We start from the raw sequence: 20,946 nt of genomic DNA, 5'->3' as shown, positions 1-20,946 counted from the left end.
TCATGTTGATGAAGTATGGAATTAGTCACAGCAGATAGTCCTGGGGAAAGCTTTAAAAAAATCCTCCCAGGATAGCTTCTAGGAGCTGGATGTGGATGTTTGTGAAGAAGAACATTTCCTTCTACCTTCCAGATAATGGATTGGATGCTAAAGGAACTATCGTATTTATTTGACGGTATCTTTTAAAACGTTACATGCAACTTTTGTTTTTTCACCCCATGAAATAGCCACTGTGGCAGCTTACTACAGCAACAGACACTTGGCTCTCTGGGTTTGTTGTGAATGTGCTGAGGAGTTATGATTTGCCAAAAGCAGTCTGTTACTTCCAGCAGCAATAAATAAGCGCTTTTCTACAATCCTTTGGAAAAGCCCTAATGTGTCTGGCGCTCCCGGTTGGAAGAGGCCGCTGGATGTGTCCTTTCTGGAGTGGCTCCCCGACCAGACCTTTCCTTTAGGAGTAGTTTCTGCTTGCAGACCTTCAGAAGGTCCCCAGTTCCTGCTTGTTTCCAGGTGTGCTTTTTTTCAGACTTCTCTTTGACCCTGAGAGCCACAGATTGCCTTGGGACAAAAATCCTGTCTGTTTAGTGAGCCAACACCAGTATCTCCTGCTGGTATCCCAAGAACCCTCATAGATGTGGGAACTATCCAAAGGCCTTATTTCACACCGGCGTGTAAAGACTAAGCTTGTAGCCTTTTCTGCTGCTTTTGAGAGGGGAGTGGGGGGTGAACTCAAGGATGGTGCTTGCTGAAATGGAGCCAGGGATGTACTGAGAGGGGCACAGGAGACCAAGGCCCTGCGGACGGCCCTGCCAGCCTCCCTGTGTTGCAGGTGGTTCCGCTGAGGTGTGTGCCCCTGGCGGAGTGAAAAGAGCATCAAACGGATAGGAGAATTTCTGTGTAGAATTCCAGCTCTTACTCACATGATAATGATAATGATAATGAACACTGTGTAGCACTTGCATTGTGTGCTGGGCACTGTTCTGAATGTGGTATACATATCAACTCGCTTCATTCTCATAGCAATTTAAGGTAGTCATTATCATTTTATCTTAAGTGAAATTATATTTCTTATTCTATCTATACCATCTCTATCTATCTATCTATCTATCTATCTATCATCTATTTATCTATCTATCATGTACTTATCTATCGATCAACAGACAAGGAAACATCTAAGAGATTTTAATAATTTACCCAAGTATACAACTAGAACTTGGCACGACTGAGGTTCAAATCCTGGCAGGCCAGGTACAGCCTCTGCTCTTGTCTACAAATTTGAGTCTCAGCTCTGCCCCTTCCGGTGCGAAAGTTATTTAACCTCTCTGGCCTCAGTTGCTCATCTGCCGAGTGGGGATAATAATAGCATCTACCTTAAGGTAGATAAAATATTTAAGGCAGCGCCTGGTACAACGTAAGCGCCATATAAGGGCTTACTAGAGATTATTTTTGTAATGGAGACTGTAAAGAAGACTGAGTGTACATACTTCATAGAGGTAAGCACAGGAAAAAATTTGACTCTTTACTGATTGCGTGTATCTACAACGACTTTGTAGATATTTTGAAGCTCTTGGTGGAAAGAGCATGAGTCGATGAAAACTCGTATTTGTCATCCCACACTTATTTAGGGGGGTAAGACAGAAGTACAGTTAGTTTTAAGGACATGAGCCTCGTGTGTAAAGACAGCCTGCAGAGCACCGCCAAGAGGAGCAAAGTGTGAGCAGCTTCCCCAACACGGGCCTCCCCAGGAAAGCTGGGCTCGGGCACTGGGCTCGCTGTCTCTCCTGTGTGCTTAACACTTCTGAACCTCATCCAGAATGGCGGATCATAATAATGCCAGCCTTTCTGGGTTGGTTTGGGGATTAAAGAAGTTCGTTCACTCATTCATTGTTTCTTGCTAGGCATTAAGGATGCAAAGGTTAAGAAAAAATAGGCCCTGCCTTTGTGGGGCTCCCAGTGCTGTGGTGGAGGCTTCTGGGAAATTGTTCTACTCCAGGTTAGCAAGTTAAATACTCAATGGAGGCAGGCAATGGCGGAGGGGGCCAGTGGCTGGTTTTAGGGTAGAGAGAGATCTGGGGTCAGGGCTCGGTTCTGGAGAATATGATAGAGAATATGAGTCTTGAGGGGCATTCTGAGCAGATAGATAAGTGAGAAGTCAGGGGTACTTTTGGAGAATTTCAGGTAATTCTTTATAGTCCTAGAGTTGAGTTGGGTTGTAGAATGTGAGGATAATGGATGAGGAAACATAATGACAGCTAACATTTGATTGAGCATTTACTATGTACTAAGCACAGACAGCTTTATTTTTATTATCTCATTTTTAAAGATTTTCTTTCTTTTTTAAATGTTTATTTTTGAGAGAGAGAGAGAGAGAAAGAGAGAGCATGTACACATGCATGAGCAGGGAAGGGGGAGAGAGAGAGGGAGACAGAGAATCCAAAGCAGGCTCCATGCTGTCAGCACAAAGCCCGATGTGGGGCTCGAGCCCATGAACTGTGAGATCATGACCTGAGCTGAAGTCGGATCCTCAACCAGCTGAGCAACCAGGTGCCCTTATTCTCATTTTAAAACTTCATGATGGCTCTATGTGGTGTGTGATACTTAGTATCCATGTTTTACAAATGAAAAAACAGAGGCTCAGAGAACTTCAGTGATTTGCTCTAGGTTGCACAGCTAGTGCTGTTGAAGCTGGGATTCAGACTCAAGCAATCTGGATCCAGAGTTTATTCTGAAGGGCAAGGGAGCTATCAGAGGACTTTAAGCCTGCACATTTTAGAAGGTAGTGTGAACTTGAGATGGACAAAAAGGTAGGGGATGGGGGGAGGTCTCAGGCAGGGAAGATACTTAGAAGTGTATTGTAATAAACCATGGAAAAATACTGAGTGTCTGAATTAAAGCAGAGGCGGGAGGGACAAGGAAAGGAAAGGAATTTGAGAAATGTTGGGGAATAGAGGATGAAGGGAAGTGTGGACATGTTTATTTTAAGGTCCCAATGGGACATTCAAATGGACACGTCCAGTAGGGAGTTACAAGAGTTTGAAATGTAGTGGGGAGATCCGGGTTGGAGATAATGAAATTCCCAGGGAGAGGAGTAGAGGGATACGAGGAGCCCCTGGGGCTGCAGTGACCCAGATCTGAGGCCTGCAGATTGTATCCGGCTACAGATTTGTTTGATTTGGCTCACAGCAGTAAAACATTAAAACCAATAGTTGCCAACATTTAGAAAATTGGGAAAGTTCACATAAAAACAAGATTTGTGGGTGTTCTTGGCAAACCGGGCAATCCGACCACCTGATGTGCACAAACAAGGGACAGCAGTCCCCTTTCAGCAGGGTCGGTGCTCTGCAGGCTTGTCACCGTGGCCGGATGTCCTCTTTTTTTTCATTTCAGGCACCTGGCCCCTGCAGGTATTTTATTTTGTGACCCCAGATTTAAGGTTTGGGAAGGTGAAGCCAAGAATGAGTAGTCAGACAAGTGGCACCAGTGAACTGGGAGGGGCCGGGAGGTGCCTGGGAGGTGGGAAGTGGACAGTGACACATGCCTTGGACATGTAGGTCTGGTGCAGAAGTCATCCTGAGGTGCCCTCAGCAAAAACACTTCGTGGAGTGTCAGGGCAAGAATTGCACAAGAGGAAGGAAGGGTGAGTGTAAACGATGATTTTAAGCTGTGTTGTGAAGGGCAGTTGGGGTTGGGAGAGTTTTATTTTTCAGTATGTGAGTGAGTTGAGCATATAAGGATGTATGTGATATAAAATAGTACTTTCTCTGTCCTCGACTCACATTTTGGAACTACAAGGAATCCAGGCTTTGCTTTGGTTGTTCTTACTGAAACAGAGTGCTCCAGGGTGTGGAATGGAATGAGGTGCTTTGCATGTCTGTGAAGGCTGCCCTGCCAGCCGCAGATCCTCCCAGGCTACCTGCATTTTTGCTAGTCTGAGTAACAGTGCCTCAAAAGGGGCCCCTGTGCGTTTCAGCAGAGCTGGCTAAGTTGAGCAGTGTCCATGTGGTGACTTGCTACCTGCATTTACTCATGTGTTTGTATGCTGTCCATTTCCTCCTGCCGTTTGCCAGGTGGAATCTGTGTGATGGTCTTATCAACTAGCATCACTTCTATGGCAGCTTGGGTTCACGGGCCTTTTATTGGTTGTATGCCATGTGCCAATTTTCCCATTTACTTTTTTGTATTTGTTTTATGATATAACTTGATCTGATAACCTATTGTGTGTGTGTGTGTGTGTGTGTGTGTGAACTTGTCTATCTCGCCTTTGATGAAAACCCTTTTTATTAAGGAAGAAAATGCATCTCCTTCTGCAGTGGCTGATAAATCAGCTGCCTTTCTTCTGTGGTGACCACAACTTCAGAAACACATTTGCTGTGATTTTTCTTTTCTCCCAATAGCACAGTAGACAGACAGACTTTAAAATTCGACATAGGATAGAAGCAGCCAGTAGCCAAGCTATGTGACAAATGCTAACTAATGAATTCAACAAATCATTTTTAAGAACCTACTGTGTGTCAGACGAGGTTATAGGCACTTGGGCTATGGTGGTATTTAAGACATAAAAAGTCCTGCTTGCACTGAGCTCATATCTGAGTGGGGGAATAAATAATAAATATGATAAAAAAAAAACAGAGTATATGTCTTTAAGTCTATTTTAGGGAGTGATAAATGCTAAGGAGAAAAAATATAACAAGGAGTGGGGGGATAGGAGTTTCGTTGGGGGGTATTTTAGGTAGGGTAACTGAGGAAGGGCTCATTTGGAAGGTATTTGAGTCCAGGCCTGAAGAGAGTGGGGAAGCCATACAATCCCCTGTGGATAGAGCATTCCAGGGACAGAGATCAACCAGTGCAAAGGCCCTGAGGCAGGAATGATTAAAGAATAGCATGGACACCAGTACGCCAAGGGGAATGAAAGAGAGAAAGGAGAAGGAGGTGAAATCAGATAAATAAAATGGAGGAAGGGAGCTTTTGCTCTGAGCAAGATGGAAGTCACTGAAGAGTTGAACACAGGAGTACATGGTGTGATGTACATTTTAACAGGATCTCTAGCTAATGGAGTCTTAATCCTTTTTGTGCCAGGGACCCCTTTGGCAGTCTGGGAGCCTAGGGACCACTTTTCAGAACAGTGCTTTCAGATACAAAAAATAAGAGCCACAGACTATAAAGGAACCCAACTGTATGGAAATGCATAGTTACCAAAACAGTTAAACCACCTTATGATTTAGTGATATGTGTGCTTCTTCATCAGCTCCTTAAGGATGACCTAGCAGTTGGTCTGTTACTACTGTGATTTCAAAGAAACAATGAACTTATGTGATTATTTTCTGAGGCCTGCAACAATTCTGCTATGATACAGGATTATCTGGAATTTCTAGTGGGGTGAAGTCACTGGTACTGCTCTTATTGCCCTGGGCCACTGCCTGCATTTTTAAGGGGGGGATTCCTAACTTCAGTGAAAAATCAAGACTTTTTGCCACCCCCTGTCTAAATCTAAGGACCTCTTGAATTCTCCCTACCGACCCCTGCTTTCCTGCTCTGTTAAATGGAGGTACAAAAGAGAAGTGGGTGAATTCATGGAATGTTGCCCACGTTTCTGGCCTGATCAGTCTGTGCTTCCATAGATACTACTGGGGTTCACTCTTTGCCACCTTTGATCGCTGCAGTTCCCGGGGGATTGCTGTACCCAACACCAGCCTCTAATTTTTGAGATGTTCTGGGAATAACGATAACTCCAAGAGGTTTTTTTGTTTTTGTTTTTGTTTTTATTTTGTTTTTTTTATGTCTCCCTGACTGGTTCCTTGTGGCTAAATAGTTCAGGAGACCTGAGTTATGGTCCCTGTTTCAGCAGATTGTCTGTATGGCCACCTGTAATCCTTTCTCCTTTCCTAAAGGATATCACTCACCTTGGTGATTCCTGGCTCACAAAGGTGTGGGTAATGCAGGTAGAGTTCTTTATATTCTATATGAATAGCTCTAGGTCATAGGGCTCCATTAGCCAGACTCGACTATTTTCTGCTCTCTGTACGTAACACAAGCTTTCCAGTCCCGCGGCTTTGCGTATGTTCCTTCCTCTCCTTGGAGAACAGCCTTTTTACACTTACTTGTCTCCTTTACTTGTTTATGTCTGACCTCACTCTCAAGGCTCAGCTCAAATGCCACCCATTCCTGTCATTCTCCCTACTTCCCGATCCCAGAGGGACCCATTACCTTCTCTGAATTTCCATGGAACCTTCTTGGTACCTCTCTTCAGGGTACCTGACATCTCCCGCCTGTACTACACTTATTTATTTACCTACGTACCCTCCTATAACCGCTTCTAAGCAACTCTAAGCTCTGAGGGCCAGAGTCATGTTGTCCTTTGATTTCTGTAGTCCCTGGGACAGTGCCGGCCACAAAGCAGACGTGGATCTACGGCAGAAGCTTATGACTCTCACAAGGAGTCCATTGGCCGAGGGTCCCACCTCCGCCAAGTCTGTACGTTCACTTGATGTCCACCCCCCTTCCTTTCCCCAAGTCCTGCCTAAGCCTACTTTCAATTGTTTATTTTTCCAAATAGGAATGACTGTTTACACAAGTGTTTCTTAATGCTTGCAAAGAAAGTCACACAATGTTGAGAGGTACGGAGTAGAAAGCAAAAATCACCCTGAATTCTATCACCCAGAGACAATGTATTTAACATTTTAGTGTATATTCTTATAGATTATTTTTTTTCACTTTGTAAAGTTAGACATATTTTATAAGGATCAGATCATGCCATATATTGTATTAATTATTTTTCTCTTTTTTACTTAGCATATTTTGATGGTTTTCTCATGAGTCTAGAGGTAGTAGAGCATTGATTGCAGTTAACAGGATGGCTTTAGAGTGTTATTGCTCAGATTCAAACCATGAGGCTATCACTTAGCTGTTGACCCTGGAGAGTCAGCTAATTTCTCTATCTACCAGTTTCTCCATCTGTAAAATGAATCCAATAAAAATACTACCTGTTCAAGTGTCATGAGGATTAAATGGGTTCAGACGTGCAAACACTCAGAGGTATTGAGACACCTGATTCAGTGTACGGGACCTCCTTCCATTATTATGATTTTGGTGTTTTTAATGGCCACAGACTATTGCATTACATGGCTACCTCCTAATCTGACTATTTCCCTGTTGATGGACGTTTAGCTTGCCTTCGAATTTTTACGCTTATGAGTAACCACTGATGCAGTGAACATCCTTGGATACCCATCCTTGCACACTTGTCTAATTCATTCCCTCAGGATACATTCTCAGAGGTGGAACCACAGCTTTGTAATACACATTGCTACAGTGTCCTCCAGAAGGTTTCCGTTTACCTGTTCCCAATCACAATTATCCTGGCATGCTATGTTTCTCCCTCTCTATGCTACAGAACTGCTTGCTTTGAGTTGCTCTTTTTGTCACCGTGTTAGTGCAGACACTTGATGCATCAGCCATTGAAAACATGGGGATGAATGAGACAGAGCACAGGGCCTAAAGCCCCTGGGTGGGCTGATTTGCCTGCCTGTTACCTGGCTGGGCCTGAGCCCCAGATTTCAGCCAGTCATGCTTTAGGGGGTATCTGCAAGTGGGGGTGTCCGGTGGAATAGTGGCAGCCATATGGGCCACTCAGGGTGGTCCCAGAGCCCTGTTAACACATGGGGATGACCTTGCTGCGATCAGTGACCATGAGATTTCTCTCCCTCTTTTGAAGTGCACACCCTTCCACAGGGCTTTTCCTTACTCTCCGTTCTGAAGATTGCCTTTGGAGGTGACTCAGTGACTCAGCAGCAGCCTGCCGTCTCCCTCTGTTCCCCAGGGAGGGTTGTCTAGGAACATAAAACCCGAGAAGAGGAAAGTGGTATTTAGTTACCCGTGGTTCAAGCCTTAGGGATTTCTGGAGATGGTATTGCATTTGCTCATTCTGGATGGCCAAGAAAATATCATTTATATTAACTTTTCAAGTACAATTTAGAGCCTTTGCTTTGGAAGGCACTTACTGGTTTCCTCCCTGAAGACTAGAACTTGTATAATTTTATTTTCATTATTATTTTCTATAAATTTATTTTTAATCCCTGAATGTATTAGACCCTGAGAAGTTTTCACTTGCTTCTTGGGACACAGCAAATTTTTTAAACAGTGTTCGTTAATTCAAGGATTTCTCATATTAATGTATATCTTGAAATTTGATAATTTGGAAAAACTAAGTAAGTCAGGGATATTCTTAGTAATCTGCTGTCTGAGTCAACTGGAAAGTGTTGTATTATTCTGACTTCTTTGGATTTATAGGATTTAAATATAACTACAATTTTTCTGGGACACTAAATCTGATTTCAGACTGATTGTGATATCTTAATTTTATTTAAGCAAAACCCCAGACCACAACTCTCATTAGCTAATCAAGATAGGAGTAGCATTGAATTTCACCTTTTGTTATTATTCCTATTATTTCATTACTCTTAGATTTTATTGAAAATTAGTCTGTGATTGATAAATAGTGGTGAGACTATAAAACCAACATGTATTTGCACTTTTCCTGGGACATTGATGAGTTTCCAAGATTGGAGCTTTGGTCAGGAGTGGGTTTGGTCAGGGGCACCTGGGTGGTTCCATTGGTTCAGCTTCTGACTTTGGCTCAGGTCATGATCTCACTGTTGGTGAGTTTGCGCCCTGCGTTGGGCTCTCTGTTGTCAGCATAGAGCCTGCTTTGAACTGCCTGCACCCTCTGTCTCTGCCTCTCCTGTGCTTGATCTCCGTCTTTCTTTCTCTCTCAAAAATAAATAAACATTTAAAAAAACAAAGGAGTGGGTCTGGTCAGCGGGAGGACACGAACCTGCGAAGAGCTGTAGTAAGCCATCTTTCCAACTATATTAATGCATTGTGCTGTGTGTCAGTTCTGCCCCCCAAAATGTTAGCAAATATCATATAGATTCTCAGAGAAAATCACTAACCTTTACTCCAGACTCCAATTGCCCGAAGCACGCTTCGAGTTTCAACAAAAGGTTAACCCTCCTTTTATCTTTGCTCACTTGCAAAGTTTCGCTTGTCTGACACCAGAAATGCCATGACTGAATTCTAAAAGAACAAGTGTCTGGGGAAATATCCCTGGCCCCTGTCAGCAAAGTATTAGTACCATCTGCCATCCTGAGCTTTCTGAACTCCCAGCTTCCAGACAGGTGTCTGAGGTCTCCTTAGAGCAGGGGTTCACAAGTGGGGATGGTTTTGCTCTCTGGGGGACATTTGACAATTTTGGTTGTCACGACCGTAGGGGAAAGTGAGATGTGTTTCTGGTGTCTAGTGGGTAGAGGCCAAGGATTCTGCTAAATATCATAAAGTACATGACACAGCCCCCCACAGGAGGGTTACCTGGCCTCAAAATGTCAGTAGTGTTGAGGGTGAATAAACTCTGTAGAAGTTTGCAAGGTCAGGATGTCTCCAGGGAAGCTGGCTGGCTGTCAGGATGGTGCTTGATGGTGCTCTTTACCTGGTGACCTTATCACAGGTCAAGGTCAAGCTCTCTCTCAGCCCGGCAACTTCAGAAACTCACTTTCAGAGTACCAGACGCTAGCAGATTGACTCTCATAGGAACTCACAGAAAACTGAGTGAGTAAACCTCTTCCCACCTTATTACGTTTCACTAATAAATAAAACCAGCGGATAGAGTGGACACGGTTGTTGGCAGCATAGCTCATATGCTCTCCGTTGGCAAGGTGCCTGGGAACTGAAATTGCCAGGAGGTGCCTCAGGGAGCCTAGAATCTGAAAAGGCGAGGGTTTGGGGTATCTAATGATAGCTGAAACTCTAGGTCTAGACACTTAAAAATCCATGCGAGATGTGCCCATCGGGGCTGGAATGTGCAACATCTTCAGGATTACACCTCTAGAAAGTGCTGGGATGGCTCTCGGCAACCAACTTTGATCTCTCACACTTTCCTCCTCTGCTTCCCTTGCTGACCAACTGCCTTTCCTTATCCATATTGATTCTTTTAATTAATTTACTCTTTAGTCTCATTGCCGTGGGGGAGAGGAATTGGCTCAATAAAAATGTGTCAACCACCGTTGTGTAACAGGGATAATTAATACGAAGACTGATATTTTAACACTGTCCTTAACTGGAGGCTTCTCAGCTAGTGGGTAGCACGGAGGTGACAATATTTCAGAAGAACGTGAGCGGGGCAGTAACAGGTACACTCAGGATTCTGTGCAAGTCCGTAAGACACAGACCTATGCAGCAGTGACACTTGGAATGTCTGCTTTTATCTCTCAGGCACTGATTTTATAGTTTAATTTGAGTCTTAAGAGAAGGGCATAGGGAGCTATTATTACCCCTGTGCACTGTCTGCTTGTCCATGTGATTTTCCTTCTTTTGTTCCAAGACTGGATGTCAGCTCTCTGGATGATGGAAGAGTTGATCTTCACTTTTTCCCTGTACATAATGGAGAAAGTCATTTTGTATATTTCTGAGTGCTGTGGTCAACCCACTAGGAGATCTAGGTGAGCTGGAGGGTCTGTCCACAAGGATGCTGGAGAGGATCTCCCTTTTTACTGCGAAGAGAGTTCTACAGAGGCGAGCAATGCCTGAGCGAGCTTGATGTGTTTTGCCCCAATCCTGCTGAATCACTCAGCAAAGTCAGAAATCTGCTTCAGTGCTAAGTCACAAACAATACTCTCTTCTTTTGAACCGTTAGGCTCTGACAGAGGTGGTAGGAATATGGAGGATAGAACCATTTGGTGGGGCTGTTAAGCAGGAAGGGGAGAATGTGTTGGGCGCACACATTTTTCTTTCCCAAATTCTGCTGGTTTGGGCCATGTTTTACCCACTTCTCCCAGTCCTTCACTTTCCCTGACCATTGGATGTGGATCTCAATTTCCTATGCTGATTGACATCAGGCAGACTTACCTGAGTTTGAATCCTGGCTCTGGCATTTGGACAAATAGCTTCCCTGAGCCTCGATGTCCTACCTATAAAAGGGGAGTCACAACAATTAACACTTACGGTGGTTAAGGTGATACGTGTGTGAAACTCCTGGGAGGTTCCTGGCATGTTGTACTGGACTCAGAAAGTGCTGGTTATCATTTTACAAGGGAAAGGTCACCCTTAGAATGTGAATGCCCTAGGAGGAGAGTGAATTGGCATAAATTCACACTGAGAGGTATTGACTGGTATATCTTTTCCAAAAATCCAGTTTTGTTTTTTGTTTTTGTTTTCGTTTTTTTGACAGGAGTCATAGTGATGGGAAATGAAGCAGAACACTAGAATTCTGAGTTTGGGTAGGGAAAGAGAAAAGGCAGCCCGGGACGTTAGTAGTTTATCAGACATTGATGGAGGGCCCCACTAGGTACCAGTTTCTGTAAAAAAGATACACTTGGCTCACCTCACAGTCTGTCCCTGGGCCAGCCCTTCTGTGATGAGCCAATGCTCAGCAATGCTTGGGGTTTCTTAGAAGTGCTGTTAATTTTTTCTCTTCAGTAATTAATATAGTCACATCAAAGCGGCTTGCAGTTAATTAATTATCTCCCAGCCAGATTAATCTTACCTTCCCTTAAAATGTGCTACATTTGGAAAGGCATCTGGTAGGCAAAGGAAAGACTGTATGTGTGTGCTGTACCCTTAAAAAAAGGGAGAGTAGCATTTCTGCGTTTTAGTGGAACACAAATATCTGAGGTTGACCCGATGATGTGTTGCTGGGGGGCCATGGAAGAAGAGGAGGAGGAGGAGGAAAAGGAGGAGGAGGAGGAGGAGGAGGCGGAGGAGAAGGAGGAGAAGGACAGATTTTTAGCTCCTGAATTGATATTATTTATCCCTGTTTAGATTTCTCTACCTCTTCGCTAAGAGTCCCATCTCAGAAATTACCTTTGGGTAGAGCTGCATTTTTTTTTTTTTCTGGGTCTTTCCTTGTTATCTTTATTAGAGGTGAAAACACACCGAAGTGTTGCTCTGGCCATTGTTGGAACCGGTGTGTTCCTGCGTTGCTCCCTCACCATTGCCCCCTTGATGTTGGTGGGACGCCATTACTTGTTTATTACATTTGGTTCTGGGCCTGGGAGCTCCTGGGGGGTGGGGAGGAGGGGCAACCACTGCATCTTGTTTGTAATCCCAATGCCTAGGATAATTCCAGGCCGATCTTAAACTATAATGAATGCTTGTTTGATGACTGACGTAGCTAGAGGCACTTCGTTCATTTTCTTTCTGAAGCTGGGAATCAATCTTTTCTTCTTCCTCCCCACCTTGCCTCTGCCCCCCCCCCCCCCCCCGGCCCCCCGCCCCCCCCCCCCTGCGTAGCACATATCATTGATCTGAAAACATGAAAATCAATGGATGGATGCTTAGATCCTAGTATAAATCTATGGGAATGTATCAACATGAGGCACAGCTTACCTTGTTGGGAACTGGACATTTTTGTGGTTTCTTTAATTTATTCAGAGAGAGAAATGTAAATTTGTCCTTTTGTTTTGATACAAATTTACCCGCCCCCCCCACGCACATGCACACACATACACACGCACATGCACACACACACACACATGCACACACACGTTTTAACTGGAGGACTCTGATCTAGCTTGTGTAGTCCTTTCTGATCTGTGAAATACAACAATGGACAAATAAAGCAAAATCGAATTTGGCCAGTCTTTGAAATTGATTTCAAATTAGAGCAGCACTGTTAATTCTATTAGGGCAGTCACACTCAGAACTGGGTCTCTGAAATGGGTTAAAATGTATTCATTTAGAGGCTTATAAGTATATCCTTGATGAATTAGCTAGGGAAATAATGCTCCCAGAAGAAATTATGTGTGGGAGGTGAATGACCGCAGCCCTGTCTCTAGTGCCTCTTGTTATCTTTGGAGGTTTTATTGGCTTTGGGGTCTGTGGAGAGTCCCAAGTGTCCACTACAGTCAAGATCTGAGAGTCTGTGAGCCTGAGAGCAATTGTGAGTCTGGTCCTGGGACTATGATGCCTCTCTATCCGTGTGTGCAGTGGGAGTGATGATGGTTCCGTGGTGGGGAGAAGACCACCCACTTCCTAAGATGAGATGGGCCTCTAAGATATAGGTCTAATCAGTAAAACGCCCAGATTGCTGAGTTTGAGATAGAACATGTTGGGTGTGTTTCTTCCTTGGAGCCAAAACTTGACCTATGGTTTCTTCGGCAGGTGAGAGTGATTTCCCAGTGATTGCTTTGGCCCTTACAACCAGAGAACAGGATTCTTCCCTCCTTTTTGGCCACTAAATGCCTGCGCACACCACCCATTCCTGCGAGGGAAGAAGGGCGGAGCTTCTTGGATGATGATGGACATTCCACTGGACAGGATGAGGGCAGAGAGTGTGACATCAACACCACAAAGGTAAGAGCTTCCACTCATCTTCTTCTCTGGCCCCCTTACTTATCAAAGGGAGGGCAGAATGAGCCTTACAATGTAGTGACAGAAATGAAGGTCTGACTCAAATTCACCGGCAGTTGGGGCACGTGACCGAAGGAGGAAAGGAGAGAGCCAGCCTGGGAGGAAATAGGTTGGATTCTTTTGGGGGATGCACGAAGGCAGCTCTGGAAGAATCCGTAGCCCACATTGCCCATCTCCCCTTTTGACATTGATAGTTCAGACATGAGGAAGTAGCACTAGTATTATTGAGATAAAATTCCATTTGTGTCCATTTAAGTCAGTCTGGCTTAAAATGGACTGTGGAGTTGGGTTGGTAAGTCTGGGTCAGGCTGCAGATTGGGGGCTTATCGGAAGTAGCTGGCATGGAGACACATTTTGTGTGAGCCGCATAACGTTGGGAACGTGTTGGATCAGGTCTAATAAAACTTGAGCTATCCCTCATAAAAATCAGGATTTCTGGGTTCTCCTGGAGCACCAGCCCTCTGCTTCCACAAAGGACAATGGACAACAATGTCCTGGAGAGTTCACCACAGTCCCAACCAGCCCACTTTATTTGTTGAACTTACTTGTTTGGCCGCTGGAAGCATTTCATTTCACCTTGTCTGGTCTAGATCATTCTGCTAGCTCTTGGATGAAAACAGTGATAGCCTTTTAATTCTTCCAGATAAAAGAGTATCTTTCACTAGACCATGGGCAGAAATTAGCGTAAACGGCTGAGACTGTAGAGGTGGCAATACATGATTCCTTCCATGGAAGAGCTTAGAGTCTAGTGACAGCCATGGTCAGGTCTGTGGTGGTGAGGAGAGCTGTGAAAACATTATACTGTCTTGTGGTGGATGCTAAAATAATAGTGCCCTGCGGGCTGTTGTAAGGTGAGGGGATGAGGAAGTGGGTGGAGGGGACCTATTAATTTGGCTCAGGTGTGTTCAGATTCTCCAGAACTCTTTCCCCTGGACTCCAGAACTTCACCAGTACAACCACTAGTGTGTGGGTTCCTCCACATAATGTGACTGTTGATAGGCTCCTGTCTTGTTGTCCGTCCACATTTTTCCTAGTCCACGTTGAAAATCTTTCATCTGTGATTCTTTGCTTTTTACAAATAGGACAGATTTCTGGCCACTTGTCTCACTAAATCACTCAGTCTTCTGAGCAGCCTCTGCTTGGAGATGAGTGTATGAGTTACAGGATCCCTGGAGAGGAGCAGCCACACTAACTAGAGGTCCAGATGGAATGAATACAGTTCTAAGAGGACTGTTCCAGGTGGAGAGAGCTGCCTCGCTTCCAGAAAGCTCTTTGAAATTTCATGTATTCTATACACTGGCTCTGGGCATGACCTTCTAGATGTCCCAGAAGTAGCTATTTGTTTTTCAGAATGGCACTATTTTACTGGTTCTAACAACACTGAGTCACGAGGGCCTAAAGCAAGGAACCCTAGCATTTCCATTCCCAAATCCACATAGGGTGGGCTATGCAATGCCACTGACATTTGACCATGCCCTCTTATCTTCTCTGGCCCATTATCTATTACCGATGTTCTTTTCCTTACATGTTACCCACACCAGTACACAGGGAGCTTGCTGGAAGAGAAGATCAGCGAAGGTCAGCGAAGGTGCCTGGGGAGAATACCTCCATTCATGGGTGTGGATTGACTTTAGATTTCTAATTCTGTTTACATCTGCTTGGTTTTATTTGGAATATTCTCACATGCCATGGGCAGAAATATGAGTTAGCAGGACCTAACCTTTTAAAAAACATTAGTGATTTTTAGGGCTTCTGGGTGGCTCAGTCTTTCAAGCATCCGACTCTTGATTTTGGCTCAGGTCATGATCTCATGGTATGTGAGTTCAAGCCCCACATTGGGCTCTGCACTGAAAGTTCGGAGCCTGCTTGGGATTCTGTCTTTTCCTCGCTCTCTGCCCCTCCCCTGCTCTCTCTCTCTCTCAAAATAAAAAAAAAAATTTTTTTTAAATTAGTGATTTTTCTTTTATATTTAATGGGATAAAATGCAGCTCTTAAAAGAATGTTCCAAAAAGATGGCAGTATTAATTCTGAAAAATGCCCTATTTGCTTTAATTTGATAGGAGGACTTAACATAGATTTTGGACAAGTGGGAGGGCAGAAGGAATCTAGGTTTTTCTTTACATTTGTGGGATTGATTGAAAAAAGTGGTTCTGCCCCATAAAAATACCGACTTATGTTTGTTATGCTTTTGTTATTTTTCCGAGCAAAGCAAGAGCATTATCAAAGCCACTCATGCACTTGTGTGCATGTGTATTTGTCAGCCTTGAAAAGACTCTGTTCCGAGAGTATTTTTTAAGTGAGTTTGAGAGCATAAAGCAAAAAGAGAGGGAAGTGGACTAAGAAGAGGTGAGTAAGAGGTTAATGGCTTTGAAAAGCCTTTTACAGGGTGCCACTTGGAGAGAAGATCAATGCAGGTTTTCTTTTAAGCTTCAGTGGATATCTTGGATTTTTGACATCTTTTTCTTTCTTTTCAATCCTGTAAACACCGAGAGGCACAAGGTAGCCAAATACAGTAGATAGTGTTCTCACCATGAGTAATTTGGGTTAGTAGTAGGCAGGGGGAGCGATACAGAAGCCAATGATCTTCTTGAGAAAGAGGACAAAAATAGCAGTTGATTTTTCAGCTTTGCAGCCAAATGCCTTTTGTGCTCCCAGATGTGCCTGATTGGAGTCTCCATGTGTCCTCGGTATGCTTATACCCAATCCCCCAGTAAGGAGTATAGCATTCTTTAATGAGGATGATAAAAAACTGTGAATTTAAAAGTCAGCCAGTCCCTCCTGCCTCCCACTTAAGTTTAAATACTCATGTTTGAGGCATAGTGGAAAGAGTCTGCCACACAAAAGCTTTGACCAAACTCTGCATCTCAGGTGTCCCTATTTGCAATGTGGGATAGAAGATCTACCACTAAGGACTGTTAGAGAATTCAAGGAGGTTCTTTATTCATTCCATGACGCTTCCTCATTCCCTCCTAGTGCCCGGGTACTGCATGAGTTGCTGGGAATTCAAGGGTAACAATAGTGTGTGTGAAAGCACTTACTACACAGTACATGGCCCAAAAAGGTGGGCGGTAAATTTTTCTTGAAACATTTTTGATGGAGAATTTTAACATGTATCAAAATAGGGAGAATACTACATTGAACTCCTGTACCCATCACACAACTGCAACAGTGATCAATCCATGGCCATATCTTGTATGAGTAAGATACACCTCCCCCACCCCCCACCCCCCACCCCTCCCGACTCTGTCACTCCCCATGGATTATTTTGGAATGAATCTCAAATGTATAATTTTATCCATAAAATTTTAATATATACTTTCAAAAGATAAGGGTTCTTTTAAAAAGCATACTTACAATACCATCAGCACATTGAGAAATTAACAATCATTCTTTTATATGATCACGTATCTAGCTGGTACTCCAACGTCCCTGTTTTTCATATTTTTTTAAGCATTTGGCCTGTTAAAATCGGGAGTCATACAAAGCCCACACATTGGATCTGTTTGATATGTCGCTTATCTGGTCTGTGCCGTTTGTCTGTACAGTTTCCCACAGTCTGGATTTCGCTGTGTCACTCACTGCACATGTTCCCCTGAAATCTCCATGTGATTTCAAGTGGCAGATCTAGACTCTCAATAAAATTCAGGCCTGATTTGTTGTTGTTGCTGTTGTTGAAATACTGCAGAATTGTGTATCATGAGGCACATATGTATCATGAGGCACATTGTGTCTTGTTTCTTTCTGTTACTTCGGGCTTGATCAGTGAGCTCAGGTATTGCCATTCTGATGTAGCTGTGGTAAAGTTCCCCACCAGCTTTTTATCTGGGTGTTAGCAACCCAGATCTGTCATTTCATGATGACCTTGTGAAATAGGGAGATTTTAATTCTATCACTCCTTCTCCATTAGATGGAACCCTATTTTAAAGAATAGTTTTATTGAGATATACTTCATTTACGATACAACTTACCTTTTTAAAATACATAATTGGGGTGTTCTTAGTATATTCATAAGGTTATACAGTCATCTAATTCCAGAACATTTTTATCACCCCCAAAAGAAACACATACCTATTAGTAGTCACACCCTATCTCTCTTCCTCCTAGCCCCTGGCAACCACTAATTTGCTTTCTGTCTCTATGGGTTTGCTTACTCTGGATATTTCATATAAATGGAATCGTACAATATGTGGCCTGTTTTGGTCTGGCTTCTTTCATTAGAATAATGTTTTCAAAACATTATTATCTACAGCAAAATATGTTGTAGTATCAGTAATTCATTCCTTTTTATGACCAAATAATATTCCATTGAATGGATAGACCATTTTGTTTATCCATTCATCAGTTAATGGATATGGACTTTTGGGTAGTTTTCCCTCTTTGGCTATTATCAATAATGCTGCTATGGGCATTAGTGTGTATGTTTTGTTTGTACATATGTTTTCAGTTCCTTTATAAATATACTTAGGAGTGGAATTGTTGGATCATAGGGTAATTCTATGTTTAACTTTTTCAGAAATGGGCTAAACTCTTTTCCAAAATGGCTGCACCATTTTACATTACGCTTTGTAATGCATGAGGGTTCCAGTTTCTCCACATCCTCACTAACACTTGCATTATGCTAAAATGCTTATATTATTATTACTTTTTGATTTTAGCCATCCTAGTAGTGTCAAGTGTTATCTCGTGTTTTTAATTGGCATTTCACTAATGAAGAATGATTTTCTGTCTTTTCACGGACATTTTGGCCATTTGTATATCTTCAGAGAAATGTCTATTGAAGAAATCCTTTGCCCATTTGAAAGTAAGTTATATGGCTTTTTATTATTGAGTTGTAAGAGCTCTTTATTCTGGATACTAGATCGTTATCGATACTTTATTTGCGAATATTTTTTCACATCATGTGGGTTGTCTTTTCATTTTCTTGATTCTTGTCCTTTGACTTGATAGTGTCCTTTGAAACACAAAATTTTTACTTTTGAAGTCACTTTATCTATTTTTCCTCTTATTTTATTACGCTTTTGGTGTCATAGCTAAGAAGTCACTTTAATCCAAGCTCACAAAGATTTATGCTTGTATTTTCTTATGAACGTTTTATAGTTTTGGCACCTATATTTAGGTTTCTGATCCACTGATTCATTAACTTTTGTATATGGTGTGAGGTAGGCATCCAATTTTATTCTTTTGCATGTGGCTGTCCAATTGTCCCAGTGCCACTTATTGAAAAGTCTGTTCTTTCCCCATTGAATTCTCTTGACATCCTTGTTGAAAATCAGTTGACAGTAGATATGGACGTATTTCTGGATTCTTAATTCTGCTCTGTTGATCTCCCTCTCTATCCTATGCCAATTCTACCCTGTCTTGATTACTGTAGCTTTGTAGCAATTTTTGAAATCATGAAGTATGAGTTTCCTGACTTTGTTCTTCTTTTTCAAGATTGTTTGACTATTCTGGGTTTCTTGCACTTCCATATGAATTTTAGAATCAGCTTGTCTGTCAATTTCTGAAAAGAAAAGGCAGCTAATATTTTGATGGCAATTGTGTTCAATCTATAGATTAATTTGGGGAGTACTGCTATATGGGGATGTCTGTGCATTTATTTTTGTTTAATTTATTCCAACTATATTTTGTAGTTTGGGCACAAATTTGTACCACTTTTGTTAAATTCATTGCTAAATAATAACTTTGTGATGCTACTATGAATGGAACTGTTTTTTAAATTTCATATTTCTGTTTACTCGTTGCTAGTGTACAGAAATACAATGGATTTTTGTATATTGACTTCATATTCTGCAACATTGATGAATTTATTTATTAGTTCTAAAACATTTTTTGTGTGTATTCTGTAAGATTTTCTATATACATAATCATGTCATCTACAAATAGAGATAGTATTTTTTGGGCTCTATTGCCGGGTACATCTATATTTGTCATTTTTATGTTCTTGATCAATTGACTGTTTTATTTTTATATAATGCTCTTTGTCTTTGGTAACAATTTTTGTCTTAAGTTTTATTTTGTGTGGTTATCAGTATAGCCACTCCTGCTTTCTTTTGGTTACTGTTTTCATGCTTTTACTTTCAAACTGTGTTTTTCAATCTAAATAAATATTTTCTAGTGTACTATTTTAATTGTTTCTGTTACAATTGTTTTTGAGTTGTTGGAATATTTTTATAAGGAAAAATTTTCCTCTTTAACTACTATATGGTTCTCCTAAGGTATAATTCATGCAGGAAAACAAGATAAATGTTTGATTTTCTTTTTTGTCTCACATTCCAGAGTAACGAGTTGGTACTTTAGTACCCTTCAAAGGTGACCAATGTATTCTTTCTTTCTTTCTTTCTTAAAAAATATTATTATGAACTCGGGGATTTTAACATACTTGATGTGTTTCAGTCTATTGGAGATTTTTTCTTTTTGATGCACAAATCTTTGGCCAGTGTGAGTCTCCAGTTGGTCCTGAGTCCCTTTGAATATTCCCTTGTCCTTCCCTTCCCTTGTCCTTCTGTTCCTCGCTTTCTCATGTAACAAGATAGTCCAGGCTTATTTTGTGTATTTCTTACCCCAGACCTGGGATTGGCTATTTCTCCAAGAAGCCCTTGTTATTTTAGTGAGAAATTGTATTTTGATGCCTCAATCTGCACAAACTCGAGATGTTCATTGCTCTTGACTTGGTGTCTTCAGTTGGGTTCCCAGGGAAATAGACTAAGACAGAAATTTATGTGCAGAAAGTTTGTTGGGAGGTTCCCTTGGGACAAATACTAGTGGGAATTGAAGGAAGTAGGGTTGGGTAAGGAGAGGCGTTGAACTGGGATGAAGTTGTGACAGAAATCTTAGCTGATCCTATGGGAACTCTGGAACTCGGGTGCCCACCTTGAGAAAAAGGTGCTGGGTCGTTGTAGCTTCCCCATACATAAGCCACTGGATGTGAACTTGCCTGGGGAAAGAGTGTGACCTTGGGCAAGGCAGCTCTCTTTGGCTGAGGGTGATTCCCAAAGAGGGACTTAACTGAGAACGCTTTAGCTATTAACACTTCCAGCAAGTGTGAGAATGAGTGTTTCAATTCTAAAGGGGAAATATAAGTGATGCTTCAGAGCATCCACTGGAGATAGTCATTCTGTTGTAGGTTTTTTCAGTGGAAATAAGATTTTCTTTTAAGAAAAATTAAATTATCAGTCCATAATGATATGTCTAGTTCAGATTTAGGATCATTGGGTTTTTATTTCATTTATTTGATTTTATATTTATATTTCTTTTATTTTGCCCTCAAAATCTTGGGGGATAATGATATTAACATAATCATTTACTTGCTTTAACCTATGTGTATGCATAAAAGTTTCAGAATAATTCTACCAACATGAATACTAAAAATATTTTAAGATTTCTATACTATATTTGTCCTATGGTGTATACCACTATGGATGTACAGTCAGATTATTGAAATTAAATTAAATTTAGAAAACCTTGAGGGGCACCTGGGTGGCTCAGTTGGTTGAAGGTCTGACCTGGCTCAGGTCGTGATCTCGCAGTTCATGATTTTGAGCCCCACAT

At 42.1% G+C, this 20,946-nt stretch overlaps 1 protein-coding gene across 4 annotated transcripts in view; it reads left to right on the top strand.

Annotated features, from left to right (window-relative positions):
• The window catches only part of KCNS3 (potassium voltage-gated channel modifier subfamily S member 3), a 39,306-nt gene that overhangs the window by 11,926 nt on the left and 6,434 nt on the right, over positions 1–20,946 (top strand). For all 4 annotated transcript variants that reach the window (XM_045447659.1, XM_045447658.1, XM_045447657.1 and 1 more), the window contains exon 2: positions 13,150–13,341. The gene's annotated coding sequence lies outside the window, so the exon portion shown is untranslated. The remainder of the gene's footprint in view (positions 1–13,149; positions 13,342–20,946) is intronic.

The sequence above is a fragment of the Leopardus geoffroyi genome, chromosome A3, assembly GCF_018350155.1.
Source record: "Leopardus geoffroyi isolate Oge1 chromosome A3, O.geoffroyi_Oge1_pat1.0, whole genome shotgun sequence".
In the NCBI taxonomy this organism is placed as follows: domain Eukaryota; kingdom Metazoa; phylum Chordata; class Mammalia; order Carnivora; family Felidae; genus Leopardus; species Leopardus geoffroyi.
The sequence above is the reverse complement of the archived record's forward strand: the minus strand, read 5'-3'. Positions and strand labels throughout refer to the sequence as shown.